This window comes from Seriola aureovittata, chromosome 20, assembly GCF_021018895.1.
Source record: "Seriola aureovittata isolate HTS-2021-v1 ecotype China chromosome 20, ASM2101889v1, whole genome shotgun sequence".
NCBI lineage: Eukaryota > Metazoa > Chordata > Actinopteri > Carangiformes > Carangidae > Seriola > Seriola aureovittata.
The window spans coordinates 20,600,950-20,624,555 of NC_079383.1; the positions used below are offsets into that span (position 1 = coordinate 20,600,950).

The window sequence follows — 23,606 nt, forward strand, 5'->3', positions numbered from 1 at the left end:
TCCTGCAAAATCAGATTTGACAAATCCAAGAGTATTTATGAATCCAGGCCCACGAAAGCCGATTTCAGCAATGAGGAGGGCACTTAAGTTTGGCAAGATGCTTTGCCCCGTGATGCACAGTAGTAGGCTACTGTAGTGAAAACTGTGGTCATCCTAATTATTTCCCCCCCAACTTGTAGTTTAAAAGAAACGCTGGCTGCAGCAGAGCAAATTGTTATTCCTGCCCATCCAAGTGGATGTATGGATGGAGTTTGGATACTTTATCTGTGGGAGATCATTAGAGTGCATCCATTCCCAGGGACCTGAATGTAGCTACTTACATTATTCCTCAGCTGCGACGGCGTGGAGATTGTTGAACTCAACACAAAGGAAACATTGTGATCAAACGACCTGCGTGTGATTTACCAACCTTTGTTCTTGAATTGTCGATCACGTTACTTGTTTTTTTTTCTTTTTTTTTATATGGAGCATCACGCACAGATCGATCACATCAGGTAACCTTCAGATAACATTGATAAAGATTGCCTTCTCTAATGAGCACCTTACAAAATAACACGTCAGCCACAGGTGCATATTTCTGTCACCTTAGTCTTTATTGTAAATACAGAAACTCATATTATGTTATGTACCTGCAAGAGGGAAAATGTCTGTTCATCCTCGTTGATACAGAAAACAAAAACGCATTGAACTCCCCCAAGAATCAAAACTCCCCTCGTCCACCCAGCATCATCTAGTCAAAAAAAAAACCGATAACATCCAAAAATACTTGACACTGCCACCAGCAAAAGTATAATGAAATCGAAAAAAGAGAAACACAAAAACAACAAACCTGTGAGCTCAGCTGCAAGAAAAGTATCACGTTAAAACGTCATCGGGCTCTTTTAAAAATGACTCCTTTTTTTCTCTTATAAAGAAAAGAGGAACAAAGTAAAATCAAGGGTTTGATCGGTGAGATTCACCGAGACATCAAAATCACAAAACTCGAAGGCAACAAACAACACTGCAAAATGCAAACCAAAGCATAGCAACAGCAAAAGTCGACAGAAACAAAAAAAAATAAAAATGTTTCAAAACCACCAATAAATGTTTGAAAAATCTCAATACTGACAAAACCTGCTTGGTTTCGACCCTCGAAACAAAACTGCAAGCAAGTATAAAGGCTTTCTCAAGACCGATAACGCACCCGTTCACCCTCTTGGCACTCTCCATCAGAATAACTGCATGCTAAAAACTTGAAGCCTGGATGTGAAAAACGCTCAAAACCACCATGTCAATGCTCAATTCAAACACCAGCAAAAGGAGGAAAAATAAAAAAAGGGGGGCAATTAAAAAGACAAAAAATGCTTACAAAAAAAAGCCATTGGAAATGTACTCACCGAGCGGGAGTAAAATGTTGCAATAAAAATGTGATATGGCTCAAAATACAGTATGGCGGTGCAAGCCGAAATGCTGTGCCTTTTCTCTAGATCTCTGCCTCCAGTTCTGTCATGTGACTGATTCAGCCCCGACTTCCAGCAATAAGAGACCAGTGTTGAACAGCTGATGCTGAATGCTCTCCTAACGGCTTGGCTCTCTCCAAAAGTAAAAAGAGGTAGTCCTTATCATCCCACAGTTATGACTGAGCTGGTTGTGTGTTTTTCTTTGGCTTTTTTTTTTTTTTTTTCTGTTTTAAAGATGCAGAGCTCACTCGGTGTCAGCGTCACGCCGGGATCCAGACGTGCTTTCATTTCATTCAGGGGAAGCATTGGGCTTTTATACACTGCATGTGTCTGTTCTCAGGAGGAATCAAGGGACAGGAGGGTGGGTGATTACAGTGGGGTTGGTCAACGGGTAGCACATGGAAGAAAAAAAAAAAAAACTGCATCATCCTCGTAATAGCGCGAAATGTGGCACATTCAGGGCAAAACAAACAGCAGTATCATACCATTAACATCACGCCAGCTCTGTCCATGGTGCTGAAATCTGGCGAATATGAACAAACAAGCAGTAGTTACATACCCAGCCCAGCCCATCTCTGTCCATGGTGCTGAAGCAGAACGTGAGGACAAGCAAACAAAAGTGGCAAGAAAATCAAGAAGCCCTGTTCATGGTGCTGAAACTTACAACAATTAATAGTATCAATAGCTGTGTCCCAGTTAACGAGACACACTGCTAATAATGCAGATCAGGTTTTGTCATTGTCCTTTATCATTATCTTTAAATCACCCCAAAGAATCAGTGGGCATTAAAAATAAAACAAAAATCTTTTAATGGGTTGTTGATAGACACTGTCTTCCCTTGATGCATTGCATGAACTAACATGGAGATGCAGACAGCTGGAAAAACTAAGATCAATTCTGCAAGGTGGTAAATGACATGTGTTGTCAGCACACACTGTATCACTTCCTGTTGGTATAAAAGAGTGAAGTGTGTTGATACAAAACAATAGTATCATACGCTTAACATCACGCAGCTCTACCCGTGGTGCTGAAGCAGAGGTCATGCAGAACATTGGGGGCGAACACTGGCTATGGTGCTGAAACTGTGCGAGAAAACAACAATTAAGGAGAAACAAAACCAAAAAATTGTAGCATGAATAGTACGAACATCACACTGCTTTGTCCATGGTGCTGAAAGTGTGGGCGTAAAGCATAACAAACAACATTTTCATAGGCTTGCATCCAAAATTGTTCACTTATCTACTATTCACGACTCTCTACTGCAGTATACAAAAGACTACATAGTCTGTAAGGTGGCAAATAAATAATGATTAAAAAAAAATTCATGAACACATAATGGTGTGGACAGAATATTGAATGGTGAGTGATTTGTTTGCACAGCTATAGTCTTAATGATGTGCACCTCTGTCCATGGTGCTAAAATGTGAAGGTAGCACGAGCTAGAACAAACAACAGTATCAAACTGCAACTCAGTGCTGTGCCTGAGCGCCTCCTGTGTAGACACAGAGTTTGACTCTGTCCACGGACTCCAAACCAAAATAATATCTTGCAGTTTTGAGAACAAACAACTGTAACACACTGCTAATATTGTCCAGCTCTGTCCATGGTGCTGAAACTGCATCCCGACGACACATCATGTGTTTATACCTCATTCTTTTTATTTTTTTGTTCATTTCTTATGTCCAGAACCTGACTGAAGATGTGGTGGGTTTTACAGGCTTCATCGCACCAACACGATTACATGTAAAAACCCACTTCCTCTCACTCTCATTTGCTAAATAAATACACCTGAGAAATGTAGGTTATTGCTGATTATGCCAGACAGGAAAGTAATAATGTGTTATTGATGCATTAGCATCTGACTGCAGTTGTCAGACAAAATTCAGTACAAGTTCATGTAACACACAGTGCTGGAGACAACTGTCACCATTCATTCATCATAACTGTAGTTGGTGCACTGTTTCCACCTTAAGCACTGTCTAATTTAATTTACTTTTCAGATCACATCCAAGCCTTTGGGAGGCACAATGTAAAAATGCTTTACAGTCTCTGAAGGATACAATGGGTGTCCAGGAACAGTGATCAAACTTTCCTTGAAGCAAAATCTAGCACCTTTATCACTGCGTGTATTTACCTCTTCTTTCATTTTGCCATCAGTGCCTGTTAAGCTGCTTTGGCAACATACTGTATCGCACAGTTTTCTCTATCTCGTTTGGTGTGATATGTCAACAGTGTCATAGCACATTGGTCTTTGTGCCTATAAACTTGACTTGACGGTTAGCGTGTTGCCGTGTTGGGCATGTTAGACCGTAATTATCGATGCCTGGGGGTGCTCATGACCTAACTCACTGTCAATGAGGTGATTCAGAATGCTGCAGAGGTCTGACTTGAGAATTGGCTCGTAAATAGATAGAGATAGGTTCCAACACGTGGGCAGAGCAGAGGTGATGAAGACAATGATGCAATTAGGCTGCAGCCAGCATAATTCCACATAATCCAATACCACACTCTATAATTGACTAATGCATGACATCGTAATTGACAAAGAGTCATTTGGTTTACACTCAACCTTTCTCCCAGTTTAATGCTACAGAACTTTTAATGCATTCTGTGGAAGATATACTGGTGAATAAAGAATTTATGTCTCCCCCAACATGATTTATACATATGTGGCCGTAAACATGGGAGATGCTGTCATTTACACACTCAGGTTTCAGGTCCATGCTGCTTATCGGCCATGCTGGTGCATCAGAAAGAGACTTGCAAGGTTAAAGGAATGCCCTTTATGAATAGGCTATCTGAAATACGAAATATCAGTCGTACCAACCTTCTGACATGGTGTCGCTGATTAGCAGCCTGAGCACGGCAGAAGACACAACAGAGAGACACATTTTCCTTTTGATTTTGTGTTATATCAGTGAATCTCAGTGTGTTTGCCATTGGTAGTTTTACAAATTAAATAAGATATGAAGCTAAACAGAATCATAATTCATTGCCTAGAATGAAATCCCCATTAGTATAGCACCGTGCAGGGACCACACATTGCCTTTGGCCATAAAGAGCCAATCAGAGGCAGGGCTCAAAACATGTGGGCTTTTGGGTCTTTCCACACATCCAAAGTGTTTCCTCTCAAGGTGCATTAATCAATATTTGTTATTACATTATTTATAAGCTGTGTGCAGCATGCAGTAATGTGGAAAAGAGAGAAAGAGAGATAATTATCATTTTTATAACGATTAGTCTGAGTAATTCAGCTACCTCTTGTGATACCAGGTGCTATAGGAAGAACCAATGTCTATGACCCTCAGCACTAAATCTTAAGATGTCCGCTGTGAAGGGATGTGGTCATTTCAAAAAGAAAATATTACATAATATAACAATATCTTCTGCTTTTTGTGAGATATTTTGCGGTCAAGTGGATGAACTTTCTATAATGTATAGCCACAGAGTGCTCATTCCCAACACAGCTGAGGTCCATGTCAATGTGTGGCGGTAGTGCATGGGATCTTGTGGCAACACAAAAAAACTGAAAGACTGAATTAATTTCCTTTATTAAAGCAATGACAGGATTTGTATTTTTTAATTACCATTTTGACAAGGAGTCTGCAGAAATCATGCAGGATATTTTAATCAAAAATAAATGGAGTGTGCGCACATAACTGTAAGGGGATTTAATGCTCATTACAATAAATGGGTTACATTTACAAATCTAGAGCTTGAGGTGGAGGGATTATATCAAATAATTCAAAATGAAAATATACTTGAAAGCCTTTTTTCATGTGTTCTGTGTTTGCTAATATCAGCACTGTAATATGGGTTTAGTAAAATCATTGCAAAGAGAGTCTTTTTTTTTGCAGCATTATACATATTTTAAAGGGAAATGTGCGTGTGTGGGCTGGGTCAGTTAGAGAAATGTCAACCAATGCATTTTAAGGATCAGACTCAATTGAATGCATCTCCCATGTGTTTATATGGCACCTTCATTTTCCTTCCTCCCTTTGTCCCTGTCAATGGTTGCACTCTGTCCGAGCTGAGTGACCCACAGCGGCCTATTGGGACATAAGGCAGGTTTACTGACATAAATACCAGTCGCCCTGAAAAGAATCCTCATGTTTGAGGATCAGCCTCTGGTACCACAAAAGTCAAAAAATTAAGGTTTATATCGTTAATTAGGAGACACATGGCTAATTCTTAAATGTGTATATCTTTCAAGGAGCTATACGTGAGTTTTGCTATTGCAACATAGCCAACGTTAGCATTAACGTTAGCTGTTTATTTACACTTCATTCCTTTACTCTCCAAGATGATGTCTAAAGAGGCGGAAAGCAACACCAACGTAACCTCTTGTTTTGCTTCTGTTGCATCACTTCTCTGCGGCTGGTTTCTTGTCGGGAGAGGGTGGTGGTGGTGGTGATAATTGTCGGCTGCCAAGAGTTTCAGTCATTGCTGTGTTTACAAGAGGTTAGAATACGCCCTCTGAGCAGCACTACTTCTTCATCCTCTCATGCTGGACCGAGGGCAGACTAGACGCTACAGTGGCTCACTATCACCTCTTGAAATACAAAGTCGCAGCCGTTAAGAGACAGGACAGGCCGGGGCTAGCTGGTTAGCATGCTAACTTCATTAGATATGTCTAGATAGATAGATAGATAGATAGATAGATAGGGGGGGGTTATATTTATAATAGTTTTCTTACCTGTAATTATAACTATTACAATATATTTCCCATATTTATACTTGGAAGAATCTTGTGATACGATTTCGAACACCCCTAAAGTGGGCCGTACCATTTCCTTACTCTGACGTTAAGTCTTGTTTACTTTCCTTACTCGCGCCAGTGGCTCGCGCTGCGTCTCTGCCCCCGTGCGACAGCGATGGTAAATGTAAGTGGAAGTAACAAACTATCCAGGTGGTTCAATACACTTTACTGTCTTACCCACACAGTTTTGAATGAGACTGTGTGAAGTATCTACAGATAGACGCTGACGTTATCTTGTTTCTAACTTTTGCCGGAAGTTACAATTTAGCTAACTAATGTTAGCTAGCTGATAGCGCCCATTCATTTCCAATGTTAGCTTGTCATTTAAATACCAATATCTAATGTTAGCTAACACTGGTGCTCAGTCACTAACAGTGAGACAGTGGGGATTAGTTGTTGTAGAGATAAGTTTTGAGATGAGTTTATTATTTATATTAATAGTCTTTTGTGTGGCTGTGGCGGCTTAGTTAGTTTTTTACCTTTTGGGTATTAGGTTTTTAAGAAACACACTCTTTGTTTACACTCAGGAATTCAGGAGTTTTATCTGGTTATCTTACAAAATCAGTGTTCAATCTCTGTAACATTTCAGATGTCTGAGTTGTTAACAGTTACCAAATAGTGATTTTTCCCTCTAAACTTCTCACATGGTTTCATTTCTATAAATGTTGAAATTATCACACATCTCACCAAAAATCAAAGATTAGAGAACAAGTCAAAAAACTGAAAACAGATTTATGAAGCAGAACTTTATTTTTTCTTCTTTCCTCTCTGATTAATCATCTGATGACCCCTCAGATTTATCTGGTGACACTGCAAAGAGTCTGTCCTCTTTTCCTTTGACATCAATGGACCACCTTTGGAGATCTTTGACCCTACTCTGTCTGTGACGTCCTGGGTGAAAGGTGGTCATCGTTTGTCAACATCATGGGTGACGGCGAGGAAAGCCCAGGAGGGTCAACCCAAACCTCTGTGGTCAATTTTTTAAGGTAAGACTGATTTGATAGAATTTGCATTATACAGTTATATAATGTTTTAACTTTAAAACAGTCTAATAGAAAAACATTAATTCATATTATGGGACATTTTCCATAGAATTTACATGTTTCTCACTTCTGCATTAATGGAAAAGGACTCACTCCATCTTTGGCATATTTGACTGAGTCCAATCTTTTCCATTCATGTTGGTATTGGGACCAGTACAGGAGACTCTATGGGATGTTGAATGAGATGATGTGGAGTGTTTAGAGTATTGTGGTCTATGTCTTTAATGTTAGTCAGGCACAGGCCTGGATGCTGTATAGTGGCAACACATCTGCCCAGCTCTTTGTTAGGTTGATAATGTTTCTGGTTCTGCTACAGCATCGTGTGGGTCTGTATTTGAGTCGAAATGATGGTCTGCTGCTGTTGTTGTTTGTTTGCGTGTGTGGGTCTGATGTGCTGGCAGTTTTACTCTTGAATACTTTGTTGGTGAGCCCTGACTAGAAAAAGTACATGCTTCATGGGCTGGTGTTATGGATTTGATTCATCATCATCATCTACAGACTGTAGACTTTAAGTTAAACAAGCACGGTACTGTAAGGATTGTAAGACTTCAATCACTGAAGCACGCGCCTGCGCTGTACTGGGAAAAAAGTTGACCCCCCTGATTATCACTGTATAATTCGCACTCTGACCTAACGCACAATGAGACTGAGTTCTCCCTAAGCAATATAATATTTAATGGGATTGTCATTAGTATGCGGATATTACAAAGGACTTTGTCTACTCTATCAGAGGCAAAGTGAATTGAGAGCTGCATTATTCTTTATGGGACAGCATGTTCTTCTATCTTTGCTCTTCTGTCTAACCTTCAGCTGTGTCTTATGAGATTCACTGCCCATGATCTCACGATAAAAGCATCTCATTATAACAAGAGGATGTTCATATTAGAACAAGATACTGCGGTTTATTTATTAATTTTATGCTCGTGCTCTCAACATATTTTCTGTACATTTATAGCTTATTCTATGCAATGAAGTGAGATCTATAATAAAACAGATGTTAAAACAAGTACAAGCTTTAAATTAGATAAACTGTCCTTCTGACTTTCAGGAGCCACTTTCATCAAAGTCACAAAGTGAGATGGATGTATCAGCATTTGGAGATATGAAACATAAGCTCTTAATTCGTGATCCATAATCGTTTCTTCAAGACAGGTAAATAAAGGAATGCCTTTTATGTGGAACTTGGCAGTGGTAATATCAGCCTATATCATACTGATTAGTAAATGTCTCAGTGGATATATTTCCAGTTTAAGAGTGGTACTATACGCTGCAAGTGCAAGATCATTTTTATGTTACATGGAACCTGACATTTAGATGGTTATGATTCATTAAATACACCTGCTTTGTCTAACTCACTCTGTTTTATGTATACTTTGGTATTTGCCTTAAAGGATGAACATAGTTTAATATCAGACATATTTGTCAGGACTAAAACATATTGTTAAAAAAAATGTAATCTTCAAAATGAAGTCGTTCCCTTTTTTTGTCTCCTTAAGGTTTTTACTGATTTTACACATCAAAGTCTGTTTACAGGTCTTGGGGAATGCTACTGCATATGTGAATCCCTGGTGTGTGTGAAAATATGGGAATGGCAGCATATATAGACAATAGTATTAAAAACAGAGTTTTGTTTCACTCGATTTCACACATCAAAGCTATTTCACAGGTCTTGGGGGAGAGGGAGACTTGCGGCTCCAGAGGTAGCCTGCTGCTACTCATTTTTAGGCGAGGTGGTCGACGCTACATTAGCTGACACTAGCATGAAATACGCAAATCTCTAACCAAACTCTCTGTGGTTGAGTTGCATTGTGGGTAATATGAGCCAGGTTTGACAAGGAAGAAGAATGTATGGAATAAAAAAAAACATATACAGTATATATTACAATATCTCTGCGACTTCTGCTGCACTGATTTTAATAACTGCCTATTGTGAGTCTGAAAGTTCTATAGAAGCGCAATGCTAAACTGGTGGACTGCCCCAATATGCCCCAATATACACTGTTTTGCTGGAGTCCCGTTTCTTAGCTGGCAAGGGTTAAATAATAATTACCCATCAGTCAGCGTAGCCACAAATATAAGAATAAGATCCAGGTTGAAAAATGTCGTAATTTTCCTTTAGCGAGACTCAATTTATTTATGTTTACTTTCAAGGACTTGTCACTGCTTCCAAACTGGAGTTAAATGATGGGGGCAGTGGCTGGGGGGCACAGACATCCCAAACCCAGATTAGTATTCCTTTTGAGGGCAGACATTCTTCTTACCTGCAGTGCCCCTGCAGACAGCATTTGGATGTTTGTCTGTTTGCTCATTTGCCTGCCTGCTCTATATGTACCGATGTTGAATAGTCAAAGTCGTTCTCATCAGAATCAACAGTAGTTGTAATTCTCATGCAAACCAAGGCATCTCTCCTCTATGTTGTCTGGCTGTGAAATAAGACCCAATTACAGGCGTTCCCTATTCACTCACACTGTGTGTTGCTTCCCCTCCAAGTAATGCTCGTTTTGATGTCTTGTCAGAAGAGGTAAACAAAAGTATGAATTGACAGGTCAAAGGTTCAGACACTCGCAGACAGTCAAATAGCCGGCCGGGCAGACACATAAACACACACACTAACACGCAGGCCAAACTTGAGTTTACCAATTTACTGACAGCACACTGCAGTGCCATCTCACAAAGCATTTACGCTTCCAATTAAGTTTAGAGAAAGAGGAGTCTTGAGGAAAATGTTGGCCTCTGCATTGAATTAATTGCGCTCAGTCGGTGACAAGGAGCTGGAAAAAATAGCTCACGTCGTTACATTCTGATGAACAAAATAATTGGCTTTGAAAAGGGAGGTAAACAGTGTCACAGCTCCATCCCGACTGAATCACAAAAAAGGAGGAAGAAGAAGAGGAAGAAGAGGAGGAAGAAAGGTCGCTCTGAGTAGATGCACGCGCATCTGATGTACTTACCTTGTTAACATCAGTCAGATTAATTGTCACCTCGCACAGGGACATTTCCATTTCAGTGTGACTGCCACAGGCGCCCGCAGAGACTGAGGCAGGATGACCTTTTCACTACGAAGTAGCTGGACTCTGTCGGCCACTACACGGCTGGGAGCATTGTGGGACTGAGACAGGTTGATTGTATTGTTTGGCTGTATGTGCCCTTTTGATAATTAATTAACATAAGTACATGACAGTTAATTTGTTTGCATGCAGCATTGCTGTTCTGCTTTGTGCCAAGGCCAGTCTCCACGACTTTATTAAAGAGCATATTTGAGCATATGGTACAGGTAGGGGCTTTTTATTTCTAACGATGGAATCTTATTCAATTTTTTTTTTGCAAATGCTAAACCACTTAACTATTTTGTTCAATCACAGGAGCATGAAATTGGTCCAACTGACTGTAGGGACTGAATTGCATGTGGCTAAACTGATATAAGGTTACTGGCTTTTAATGTGTCACAATTTTCTTACTTGCTGCATGTCGGTTTTTTACATGGTTGTTCCCCAAATTTCTCCAGAATAATGTAGTCATAGTCTAAATGCCAAATTTTTCTTTTGTAAATCACAATGTCACAACCATTATTTGGTTGTTTGCTTATGTCCCCCCCCCCCAAATTGTATCTCTTATTGTCCCTTATTTAGTCAGCAACATTAAAGATACCTGTACCTAATTGAGTATTTCTGCTAAATATATAAACAGTATTTTGTGCAAGCAGCAAATATAATATCGGGTTCAACTTTGACATGTGAAAATATGGTTAAATATATATGCTGATGCACACGATTGCTGCCTCTTCTCTTTCTTTGCTCTTTTCTGAGTACCCATAATAGCAAAGGAGCTTCTAGGTACGACTGAACACACCGCACAAAGTGAGATTATGTAATGGCTAGTGTCATTATTTTGTCACCAGTGGATGTGGGAGAAAAATCACCTGAAATTGTCAATTTGTCTTTAGGATTTTCAAGGCCATTTGTGAAATGTATGGAGAATGATTTGGTATTCAGGCTCTGTATGTTTTCCATTTCTTTGTCTGACTGCAAGTATGAAAAAAAACAAACAAAAAAAACACCAGGGATGTCTTTGATTTTGATATATTAAGGACCTCTGCATAAGTCTTTGTCGTGTCTGATTTGCGACCTCTGATGCCTCTGTGTTGCAGAAAATGAAAAATTATCCCGGCTGAAAACAGGAGTTAGGAATTGTGCCCCGGTAGTCAGAGTTAAAGACAAATATAAATACCTGTCCACCGTTTCACTGGGGCTCCTGAATATACTATATCTACGCTTCATGGTGCATTATATTCTATATATTTTACTACAAACCTGATACGACATCAAGCTCCAACTGTTTTGTGAATCTTTATTCACTGAAGAATTCTGACATTTTGGGTTGGGAAATTTGCTTATTTGCTTTCTTGCCTGGCAACTGGTTCAGACCAAAAAAATAATACTCTGGCAAACACATTTACAGGCACTGATAGGGGGATTTTAATACCTTTGAACAGACCCAGGCTAGCTATTTCCCCACTTCCTGTCTTTGTGCTAAGCTAATTTAGCTGAGGTAGCTTCATTTTAAGCGTACAGACATGAGAGTAGTGTCAAACTTCTCATTTAACTGTTAGCAAGAAAGCAAATAAGTGTATTTCCTAAAATACCAAATGTGAGGGTGGTGTATTAATTACTTATATGTAGGACTTTTAGTTCACCAAACACACCTTTTGTTTGTCATAATGGACTCTTTTTTTTAGGCTCTTGGTTATTTCTTTCTTTCTTCTCATTTTCTCTTCTCTTATTCTCATTTTTAATGTATTGACTGTTTTTGATAAAGAAATAGTTTGTGTGGCAAATGGCAGTTTGTTAGCTAAAAGGCTACTCTTATCCTCATTGCATCATCTGATTAGCACACAAGCTAACATGTGCAGTTGATGCTAGCAGTTGTGGTTGCTAGTAAAATATTAGGAATTACCCAAAAACAAAATCTTGTTGAGGTGAACTGAGCTGAGTTTTCTCAGTGTATAGTTGTTGTGGAGTTGGTCACTGTAGCTACAATAGCGGTGATATAAATTTGGAAACAAAACTGCTTCATTATACTGCTTACTCTTAATTTCATAGATGAGTGGAGCTACATTCAAGTCAGTTATGTTTTTCAGGAATCCATTTAAAGTGTATCTCTCTTGCCCAGTAGTATAATATACCAGACATTGCTGCTATTGAGTGGTCGTTTTTGTGATGGGGGTCTCATGTGACCCAAATGATTCCTGAGTGTGTCTTTATATTCAAAACTAATTAACTTTAATTTAAAAGTTTGCCGCCGTAATTTGATATTGTTGTTTGATACGTATCTGCTACTGGATTTCAGTTGGAAGTCAATCACATCCCCTGAAACCAGAGAGTTGGTGTGACGTGATACATGCAAAAGCAGAGGCATTCACTTCCAACATTTACAATGCACTTACTCTTTCATATCATATTACCATACATGAGATTTATCATAATTTCTTACCCATATGAAATATTATCTATAAGATGCAGATAGTAAAAAGTCTTAAAACTCTTTTATGTACAAATATATCAAGATACTTGATTAATATTGTGGTTGGAGTGTTGTTGAGACAAAGTAGAAAAGGCAGAATGGTTAAAACTGTTTACAGTATGTGTGCATCTATTGGTAAAACAAGCCCTAAGGTAGCGAATCACAATGAGATCATTCATTACACCCACTAAGTCAAGGTGAAATGTAGGTTAAGTTAGTCAATTATGCAAAACTGTTAAATATGGAGGGCTAAAGTTCCAAAACAGCCTCATTTTAGGAGTTTTAACATTCACACATTTGGTTTTGCATATATTTTTTTATACTTAGGGCATTTTCTTCTCTCACTACCAGCCCTCAATTTGGAGTAACAAAAGGTGTAAAAGAGGAAAATGTGCATGCTGTGGTTGTGTGTTTTTGTCCCTATAGGCTCATTTCCAAGGCTACATGGTCTCCTGCCTCAGCCAAACTGCAGGGCCTTTGGTTTGGAGGTGCAGGTGCTTGTGGAAGGAGGGCTCCCAGCAGCCATGGCAGAAATTATAGACATCCTTCTTAATTAGATTCTGCAGAAGCTGATAGTGGGAAAAAATGCTTCCCAGTGGCCAGTAGTACTTTGGCTGCCATGCAGGTCTTCCTTATACACATCCTGCAGAAAGCAGAGGGCAAATGGAAGACCAGGGGTCCTTGCCTGCTATTGTTTCCTCCTATTGAACCTCTTAGTGGTAGTGAATGGCTTTTTCTGGTGCCTTTGGCATTTGATGTTTGCAGCGAACTGAATAGCTCCCAGCCTCAGCTGTGTGCCACGAGCCTCTTAGCTTTAAAATGCATTCCCCATAGTCTTGCAGTCTCTGCTGCAGGGCCACTTGGACTGGTTGGATCAAGTTGCAATGACGTGGTTTAAATTTCACAAGCTGTAGACTTTCAGGATACTATCCTGTAATATTTCAGCCTCTATAGAAGTGAGAAAATGGAAAGTGCAAAGTGACAAAAAAAGGTATAGGACCAATATAGTGGTAAAAATACTGTATGCCCTGGTTTGTCTGTTATTGCAAGTGAGGACAGGGAGATTTTTAGCTATGGTCATAATTGAGGATAGCAACAGAAAAACACTTTGTCAGTTCTAGAAAATATGTGTAAAGTTATGAAAACTTTGTGAATGTTAAGAAACAGTGGTTGGACAGATAAAGAGCGTGTTCTCCTATTAAAAATGTGGTATGTCTACTTTTTCATTTGACCTCCAAACTCGTACACAGTAGCACACAATTCATACATGAAACTTTTGCAGAGCTTAGATTAAAAGTCCTGGGTGACCTGAATTTTTAATGTTAGCTGCACAAGGACACTTTTTAATTTTTTTTTTAATTTTGCTGTTTGTGGAAACAATAACTCGAAAGCAATTTTTAAAAAAAAAAAAGAAAAAGAAAATTACATTCAACAATGAATTATTCATGTAATTATTTATAATAAATGTAATCATTATACTAGTGGTATCTCTTCCATAAACACAGTAAGGAAACAGAAATAAAAATAATCCAAATTAAACTAACCTCATTTTTAAACCAAATTTCATTCAGGCATTTTGAGTAATGATAGAGATAATTTATTACAATGTATAAACAGATTAGTAACTCATCTATAAAGACACAATGTTTTTAATAGGTTCAGTGTGATTTTCTTTTTTTTCTTTGTCCTGATTGGCTGCATCAGAAAACAGAGATTGCAAATGTGAATCTGCTCTGAGTCGATATCTGACCCACTCTCACTCTGTTTACACGTAACTAGATGCTCATAATTTGAGTTTTGTTTTATAAGCATTAGAATAAAGAGGCAAATGCTGACTGTGGCTCTTTTTTCTACTTGTTTCTCCGCATAAACAGCCGGTTGTGACAAGAACACTGCACTTACTCATCAGGGATTTGTAGCTTATACGCTAAATACATGAATATTAATTATGTTTCCAACCTCATTGTTTAAGCCTCACACATAAGGCTTTATTTAATTAGTGCTTTCAGCTTAATTCACAAACCACTTGGAAAGAGTCAGATTTTATTCAAATTTGTTTTAAAATTAAAAGTGATAGTGGAAGCAGATGAGGGAGAAGTAAAGGAAACTAGAGGGAGAGCTAAATTTGAAACCTTGTTTGCATGTTGCAGATTAGAAAACCAGCTCCTGTGCAACATTAACCGGCGGTGGAAGCGTTGTTTGTTTATTTATTTCCGACCACAGGCATCACTTTGCCTTGAAAGAAAATGTCTCACCTACAGGTGAACTGTTCATGCGGTTTGGCATGAAGCTTTCATCAGAGCACAACAGAAATCATAACGTGCGATCAACAGGAAAACACAAAAAAATGGAGGAGAGGAAGAATGAAATAAAACCAAAGTATCATAAATGTATCACATACATTCATATATAACCACCTCATATATACTGTATATGACAACCACATCTAATAAGACATCCCTTTCAAACTCTCCCCATCATCCACTTCTTCCAACATGACTCCACAACACACCAAGATTGTACTTTTTTAGAGACGAGATATGTGACCTACATGTCAAGTCAAGTCAAAATAATTGGTATATCTTCTCTAGACTGTTAGAGTTGAAGGAAAATCATGAAGCAAAAACATCCACAATGCACAAAAAAAGAAAAAGAACTCGAGGTTCCCAAGGGCATGCGTTTCCCAGTGACGCCACATACGACGCGCTTAATTTCAACAATTAATACGTAATGAGTGTACCTTCTATCAAAGTATGGATTATTAATAATACAGACTGTCGTTGCATGTTTAACAATCTGTCATCACGACAGTTGACCTTTCTCAACATAATTGAAGCAGATTCCCTCTGACCTCTCTCCTTTCACAAGTCTCTGCTCTCGTCCTGGTTTGTATTCCTCGCTGCGATTCTGCGATTCTTCTGGGCATGCACATTACTATTTGCTTTACCCCCCCCCCCCCCCTGCTGCGCCTCAGTTGTTTGTCATGCCACGATGAAAGGCGCATGCTGAACTCAACATAAAGCCGCTGTCGTTTCCGTTGACTTGTTTGTGTGGAAATGCTAGGCTTTCTTAAACCTCAACAGCTCATTAGCCGGTCTCTGGTAGGGCCAGTGGATTCACTACATATATTTGAGAACAGTGAAACGTGACTGTGAAATGCTTTGTTATGCTCTCCCCACATCACAGCCGGTTATCATTATCAGCAATGGCAGTTGTTTTTTTTACTTAGAGACTGATGAGAAGCGTCAGTGATGAACAGTGATGAGAATGAAAATGCATCCTAGAATATTGGATCTTGAGATATCTTGATTACAAATTCTGCTTCATGCGGAGAGCAGCCACTACAGAAGCAGTGATTTTGAGGGAACAGGGTTTGAACCGTCGCTTGTTGAACTGCGTTTATTTTATTAATGTCTTCTTAATGCTGGCCCCACGTTAGAGGATAATTGGGCAGGCGTTTGGTCCGGTTTGCCCCTCCTGACAATCATGGAGGTGTTACTGATTCCAGATTGGTCTGAAGTGGTTTACAGAAGTGGATCCGAGTCTATGTTTTCTGAATCGTAAATATCAGAATTGAAATCCTATAGTGTGAAGGGAACAGCGATGGATGTTGCTTATGGTTACTAACAGGAGTTTTGTGTCCTGAGCCGGGTGGACAGGTTAAAGGAGGAGGACAAGATAGTAGAATTATGGCAACAGTATGAGTGCTTTTGTATGTATGTATGTATCTACATCGGAAATGTGTAATTTCAGCTTCCTCGTCCAATTTATCTATTTTGTTGGATTATTTATCAGCCGTAGTTTGTAAGGATTAAGTTTCCTGTTTTGCTATAGTGTCTGTCCGTCTCAGTATCTCCTGAATTGAATATAATGCTGAACATAAGCTAGCTTAACCACAAAAATCACATGAAGTTCATCAGCGTCAAGCTGAGATGGCAATTACTGCTCTGCAAAGCTAGTTAGCATTAGCAGCTTTTATTTAGCTGTGGTTCTCTCTATCATAATTGGGTTAAGCCACATTAATGACTGATTCAGTATATGTGTAAAACGAACCAAAGATGTCATCTCATTAAAAGAAGTCAGGGCCATGTAGCCATTACCTGTGAATTAAAGATATCAATGTATTTTTAATTCACAGATAATGGCTAGGGGGAAAAAAGCATTGATATCTAGCATTAGCTACAAGTAGCCATGGCTACCTTGCCATTTAGCTTTCACTTGATTTATCTCTCCTGCTTCAGCTGTCTAGTTAGCTGTGTCTCTGTGGGAGTATAATAAGTGTGATGGCAGCTTGTACATTACCAAGCCAGAGTGAGTACTGCAGCCTGGACAGGAATACATACAAAGCCAGAATGTATTTGCAGTTCAGTTTGGTTTAACTGGAGCTCCATTCATTAGTTACAAGAAACTGTACTGTTTTCATTGAAATCATACATTAATATTTCATTATAAGTCATATTCTGGATTGTGGCCTTGGTTGGACAGAACAGACCTTTTCAGTTGTAATAGCAGGTTAAGCACAGGTGAGACAGGTGAGACAAATTGTGTTAACGATGGCTCAGTTCCATCAAGTGAAGCATGACCATGAGCCGGCACGCTCGTTATTTATGTTATTAATTAGAGCTGTGCTTTTCCTGCAGTGACATGGCAAAACATCCCTCTGTGACACAGAAATCGATTGCGGTGCATCAAAATAATAAAAGGTGAACATAAACAGTAAAAGTGGCTATATTTTCTTTCTTACAATTATATGAGGCAACATGTGTGTGTCCTCATTTCAGTGCAGCTGGTTTAAAAGAGGCTCCTGAGGAAGTTTAAGCTCCCTAAAATGTCATAATTGGATTTGCCTTCATACGTTTTTATTCAGATGAAAGCTAACCGACATTAGCTGTCAGTAAGCAACAATAACAGCTAACTATACAGTATTCCAGTAGTTTTGTCTCACTCTATAGATCTGCTGCAGCACTAAAAACCCTAATTAACTCCCTGAGGAAATTAATCAAATTGCATAGATACAGAAGTATAAGATGCCCAATATTTTGAAGTGTTAAGGGATCCTAGTTTTCCAAAAATCTGGAGCCTGACTTAAAATACATTGGCATTCATGCATTGCAGCCCCTTAGGTGACTAGCTTGGCGCTTACTTGTTGTCTATCTGAAGAACATAAGGTGATGGCTCTTTTATATTTCAGTGTGCAATCATGTTTTAATGATGTGTTTCTTATAATACCTCCTCCTGATCGCTACGTGCTTATGCATTGATGCCCCCACCCCCAAAAAAATCACTTTTGATGAGTGATTAAAAGAAATTAAAGAGGGATCATTGGGACGCATCAATCCTCTTAGTGTTATGTTTGGCAGTTATTTGGAAAACTCTGTTCAATTACAGAGAAATGATGTTTGTGTTAGTATGATGGATACCATGTCTTCAGTGGGAGAAATAAATGGTTCATCATGATTAAAGTTAGATGTTTGGATTAAAGTTTCCAATGAGTCGGCCAGATTTAATTTAAAAACCTCTCATTTATTTTGCATTTCCCCTGATTTTTGGCGAAAAGTAGGTTAAAAAGGAACCCAAACACAGTGTCTGAACGCATGTCTCTCTCTGAGGCCTGATTCACCGGAGGCAGTAAAACTTAAAACGGAAACTTTTTCAAGGACAAAAAGGAAACACTTAACATGAGTGAGTAGACGCAATGTGGTCCATAGACTGTTTCAGTGAAAAGATGTGTAATTAATTCATCTTTTCTCAATTCCACTGCCTGTCAGGCATCCCTGTGGCATGCTGCGCCTTTATTATTTTGCCATTAATGACAACTCACTATCAATCACAAAGAATTTCTTAACTCTGAGCTGCTTGATTATGGACTGCTCATCTTCCCATCCTCAACAATGAGTAATTGCCTGGGATCAGTGTGGGGAGTCTATGACAAATGAAGGTTAACAAATGAGGACTTTGAAGTATCTCGTCTAAAAACGATTAATAACAAATTGACAACTTGTGTAATGGGACAGCAGTGAAATGTTAACGTGGTCAACAAGGAAAAACAGGATGTCCGGAGATTGAGATGATGCCGGCGTACGTCTAAGGTTTCAGAGATTATCATCAATGTTCCAGAGATGCAGGCTAAAAGAAGATGGAGCGAGTGGAAGAGGCAAGTGCAGAGAGTGATTTTTCTACAAAGGCCTAGTAGGGCTGAAAGGAAGCTCTGATAAGGCTTTTGAACGTATAAGTCTTTGCCAGGACTTGCACTGTGGTGAAAATTGAAACATAACAGACAAGAAAAGATAAGCTGAGAAAATAATCATGCTTTTATTCTGGCACCAACAACATGATAGAGGCATCAATCTCACCACTGCAGCTATTACGACATAAAAACACCACACAAATTGAACTCCAAGTGTTTAGTCCAATTAGGAAATGCAGGATATGAAATTAATGGGATTAAGCAGGAAAGTGTTTTCTGCTCAATCCCATTAATTCCCTGCTTCAACTAGTGTTTGAGCATTTTTGAGACAAACAATGGTGTTTTTCTTTTACTCAACCGTGGCTACATAAAATTTTCAAAACATTTTCTCCTTCAGGATTTGGACTTAAAAATACCTTCAATGATACATGACCATGACCACTAGTTGCACCAATATGAAAGAAACTCATGCAAAAAGCAAAAAAAAAAAAGACAGACTTATCAGAAATGTCAGTCAAAGACAGTTTGGTGAGTGAAGTGTGTCAGAAGTTGCAGGAGGCGTCTGAGGCCGCTCATAAATGATAAATATTGCCATATTTAGTTTATTTGTAGGATTATTTTATTTCTTTTAGACAAACGTCTAAAGGCAATTCCAATAGAAATGATGTATAACTTACCCTTAATAATTAAATAATGTAAAATCATTTAAAAAAGATAATAAATAAAAGCAATAATACAGATTTTCTGAATATAATCTTGAAATATTTAAATAATTACAATCGTCATATATAGTATATTGAGTCAATAAAAGATGTGTATTCATACCTTTTCTGTATCTGTTTCAAAATATAAATAATATATATAACTTCGTTTTTTTAAAAGCCATTTTACATTTTCACATTTGCTACAACTTCAACTGTAAATATTTAACTTGACTCTCAAATTTTTCTGCTAAATAGATTCCAAGGAAAACATGGCGACACCTACAATGTACTTTCAACATGTTAAGAAATTTATCATATTTATCATATCCACAAAATGTTCACTGCCCCAGAAATATTCATAGTGAACACATTCTCTATCTATCCATCTATCTATCTATCTATCTATCTATCTATCTATCTATCTATCTATCTATCTATCTATCTATCTATCTATCTATCTATCTAACAAATGGTCAATGTCAAAATTTTTCTACTATAATCGCTCTTTGCAACTGAAGCCTGAATGAGGTATATATACTTATGTTAATGCAACTTAACTATTTGGTTAAATTCAGGTTTGAATTCTGAATTTGAGTTTAAGTCCGACTTGGAGTACGAGACATGCCACGACACGAACCCTGCAACCTCCGGCATGAACCTGACTGTACTGCACCATTACGTTTCCCCTGAAGCTCACGCTGTAATCCCTGTTGCAAATGAATGTAATTCACAGGACACAGGGGCTTCTCCGCAGGGCTTCTTTGCACTTTGCATATATTTTTAGTTATGTTCCGCTGCCATTTATGCAATATTTAAAAAAATAAATGTTCAGAAAGTCTTTACAGAAGACACTCGCCATGCCTGAAGAAAAGCTGTGTTTGTTCAGCAAGCAGAGCCAGCTGGACTAATGTCAGCCGATGATTCATGGTGACATATTACTACAAACTGTGGTCTGTTATAGTCCAAAAATAACAGTTGATTTCAGCTGAAAAATAATAAAGAAATACATGAATATCTCTAATATGGCTCCAAAAGTCTCAGTCCCCACTGAATATATTCTGGAAAAAGCAGTGGATTTGTAATAGTGTCTGAGGTTTATGCATCAGCTGCCTGACTTAAGTGTCTCCTGTCAATTGTGGCTTTTCTAGATAAATGACTGCACTGTTTGCGCCAGGAGAAGCAAAGAGGAAAAAAAAAAAAAAAAAAAAAAATTCTGACAGTGTGATGATACTAAGTAGAGTGAAAGCAGAGACAGGAACTGTGAAGTATCAGTCTGGCTTTCACCACAGAGCGGGTGACTCAGCACAGGCCAGCAGTGGATTTCAATAAATCAAAACGCTAACTGGACTCACGGGGTGGCCATGGCTGAGTGTTTCTCATTACAGCGGGCTAAGTCAACAAAGAGCAGAGTGACATTTTGGAGAGGAGCCAGGGAATAATCTACACACATTTGAGCTTGTAAGCAACTTCACTACAGATTCCTTACTTTTTCCATTTTCCCACAATGCATCAACAATCTCACACCCCCCGGCCCTTTGATTTGTCCCCGCGGTTGAAACCTTCTTCACGTTTACTCTCCACAACAGGTTTGGACTTCATAACTGTAGCCGGAAATGAAAGAGCTTCAGCCAGATGCGCCGTTCTTTGACAAATTCTGCAGCCACCTGCACAAAAAAGAAAAAAGTCACTTTAATCACAGAGTATTTGTGCTGTCGCTGAAAGCTATTAGATTTACTTCTTAATAAAAGCCAAAATGTAAACTGACATTAAGCCAGTAGCTCCTCAACGGCATAATAGGTGAAGAGGCGTTTTATAAATTAGCTGGTTAAATATTTGCTCGGCAGAGGAGGTATATTTTAATTGACAAACTTGGAAATTTCTAAGAGGACAGAGCAACCCTGCCCGCTGCAAAACACATTCATATAAACAAAGCAGACGTAAGGTGGAAGTCACGGTGGATGGTGAGGTATCCAAAGCACAAAAGTCGAGAAGTCGAGATGAAGCAGCTAGTTTCATTTTCTATATTTCGGGGGACATCGAAACAAGCTAACACGTAATGTAACACCACAGAAGACATGGTGCCAAAGTTAGCATTCATTTATTGTTTCGTTAATGGACATGTGACTAATCTAAATCCAATATTCACTCAGTTTTTTAGCTTTCTTTTATGTTGTCCACCACCTTCTATGCAAGATTGTCTGTCCCTTTAGCTGCTAAATGCTACATTATGTTCACCTGCATGTTTCTAGCTCTGTCGGTCTGTTGTTTGGTTCTGAGCAGGTAGTGCACAGCAGGTTCATCACAGCTGTTTTTGTTAAGAAAAAACTGCCTGCTGTGGCAGAAAATGACGCCATTAGAGCAGTGAGAGCAAGTTGTCGGCTAAAGAGCTAAACGATGAGCTGAAAGTCGCTATAAAGCTATAACAGGTGAGGAGAGCTGCAGAGTCAGGTGAAATTCTCCAGTAAGTTCATCGTTACAGGACGGTTTCAGTCCATTAATGTGCATTTTTGTGCAAAAAAAGGACACAAAATATTAGAGAAAAGGTTGGCTGAGGTGGAAAAGTTAGCGTATTGATAAAAAGTAAAATGCGACAAATGAAACAGACTTCAGCATGACATACAAGAAGCATGTGACTTTTACAGCTCTGTGTTCCCCTGAATACATAAAATGTTAATCATCTGCTGTTTTTCTAGGAGCAGATTTTTATGGAGAAAACAAATGGAAAGGGAACGTTTTGCATTTAATATAAACATTTCCTCCTTCTGCTTATTAAAAAAGAAAAAATATGCGAGTGGCATATTATTCCATTCCGATATGAAAATAATATGCCTCAAATTAGGCATCCAACGCTGTACACTATCACTGCAATGTGTTGGACTTCTTCAGTAATGGTCATAGCTGGGACAGGCTTCGTGTTAAAGGTGGTCCCTGGTTCCCCGGCAAGTGTCAGCTCCTCTCAAAGTCTCCTTGAGCAAGACACAAAACCCTTAATTGCTCTGTGGCTCTGTGCTTCCTGGCCGGCTCTCCTCTCGGCTCTCTGGTGACATTCATACATACAATATGCATATGAGCTATTGCCTCATGTGCTTAAGGGAAATGTGCAGTAAAAATGCGGTATACCTGCATGTATTATTGAATAATACAAAATATACCCTTCGATAAAAACTGATTTAACCGGACTAACAAAAGTCAACAGCTATGAATTTAAATGGGGCCAGTGTAAGCACCTTCTATCATTACCAACCTATTTAAGCAGGCTTTGTTGACACTGACCTGAATAATAAAGTATATCGCATTTGGTTAAAACGCTGCCTTGCTTTCTCAGCGACGACAAAACCTATTTCTCCACTTAAGTGAATGCAAAAGAAGCTGCTAATGCTATTGCGGGAAGCAAACAAAATTACAAGCTCTACTTACACAAGCAAACATAATTAACAGGCACGGATTCTGACAGTGCACCTGTTATAGTCCTAAAAACCCATCCTGCCTGAGGAGTAAATCTGCTGCTGATCTGCTTTTTCTACAATGATGCTGCTGTTCTAAAATTGTCTCAGTTTTGAGTAAAATGCCAGCAATTTCCTGTAAATGTTTCCGAAGACAACATGGTGACGGTGCCCAATCTCATAGTCTTAGCTCAGTCTTTTTTTTTTTTTTTTTTTCCTGAGCTCCAGTGAATCCTGCCCCGAGTGCTCATGGACCTGCATCCTAAGTGGCCGCTGTGTTTGTGTGCACATACGTGTAGCTGCCCGTGTGTTTGTGTGTGAGTGTGTGCGCCCAACACTTGACTATAATGAGCTCGTGAAATCTTCCGGACTGCTCTAATGGCTGCATTCTAAGCCATACCCCTGGGCTAAAGGGTCGCGTTGCGTCGGTGGGAGCCGAGGCGAGCACCAGCGCCCGGCAGCCTGCAGCCAAGCCATCTATCAGCGCGGCTTAGGCCATCGCTACTGCTCA

General features: G+C 39.0%; 1 protein-coding gene and 1 long non-coding RNA gene across 5 annotated transcripts in view; one reads left to right on the forward strand and one right to left on the reverse strand.

Annotated features, from left to right (window-relative positions):
- Positions 1-1,638, reverse strand: part of LOC130161182 (RNA-binding Raly-like protein) — an 89,380-nt gene extending 87,742 nt beyond the window's left edge. The window contains exon 1 of one of the 3 annotated variants that reach the window (XM_056364249.1): positions 1,377-1,638. The gene's annotated coding sequence lies outside the window, so the exon portion shown is untranslated. Of the gene's footprint in view, positions 1-629; positions 1,352-1,376 lie in introns of those variants that run through there. The other 2 variants (XM_056364250.1, XM_056364248.1) reach the window with 2 other exon arrangements.
- LOC130161183 (uncharacterized) overlaps positions 1-23,606 on the forward strand; it is a 116,739-nt gene that overhangs the window by 39,846 nt on the left and 53,287 nt on the right. The window contains exons 1-2 of one of the 2 annotated variants that reach the window (XR_008826109.1): positions 6,168-6,322; positions 6,994-7,184. This is a non-coding gene — a long non-coding RNA (uncharacterized LOC130161183). Of the gene's footprint in view, positions 1-6,167; positions 6,323-6,993; positions 7,185-23,606 lie in introns of those variants that run through there. The other variant, XR_008826108.1, reaches the window with a different exon arrangement.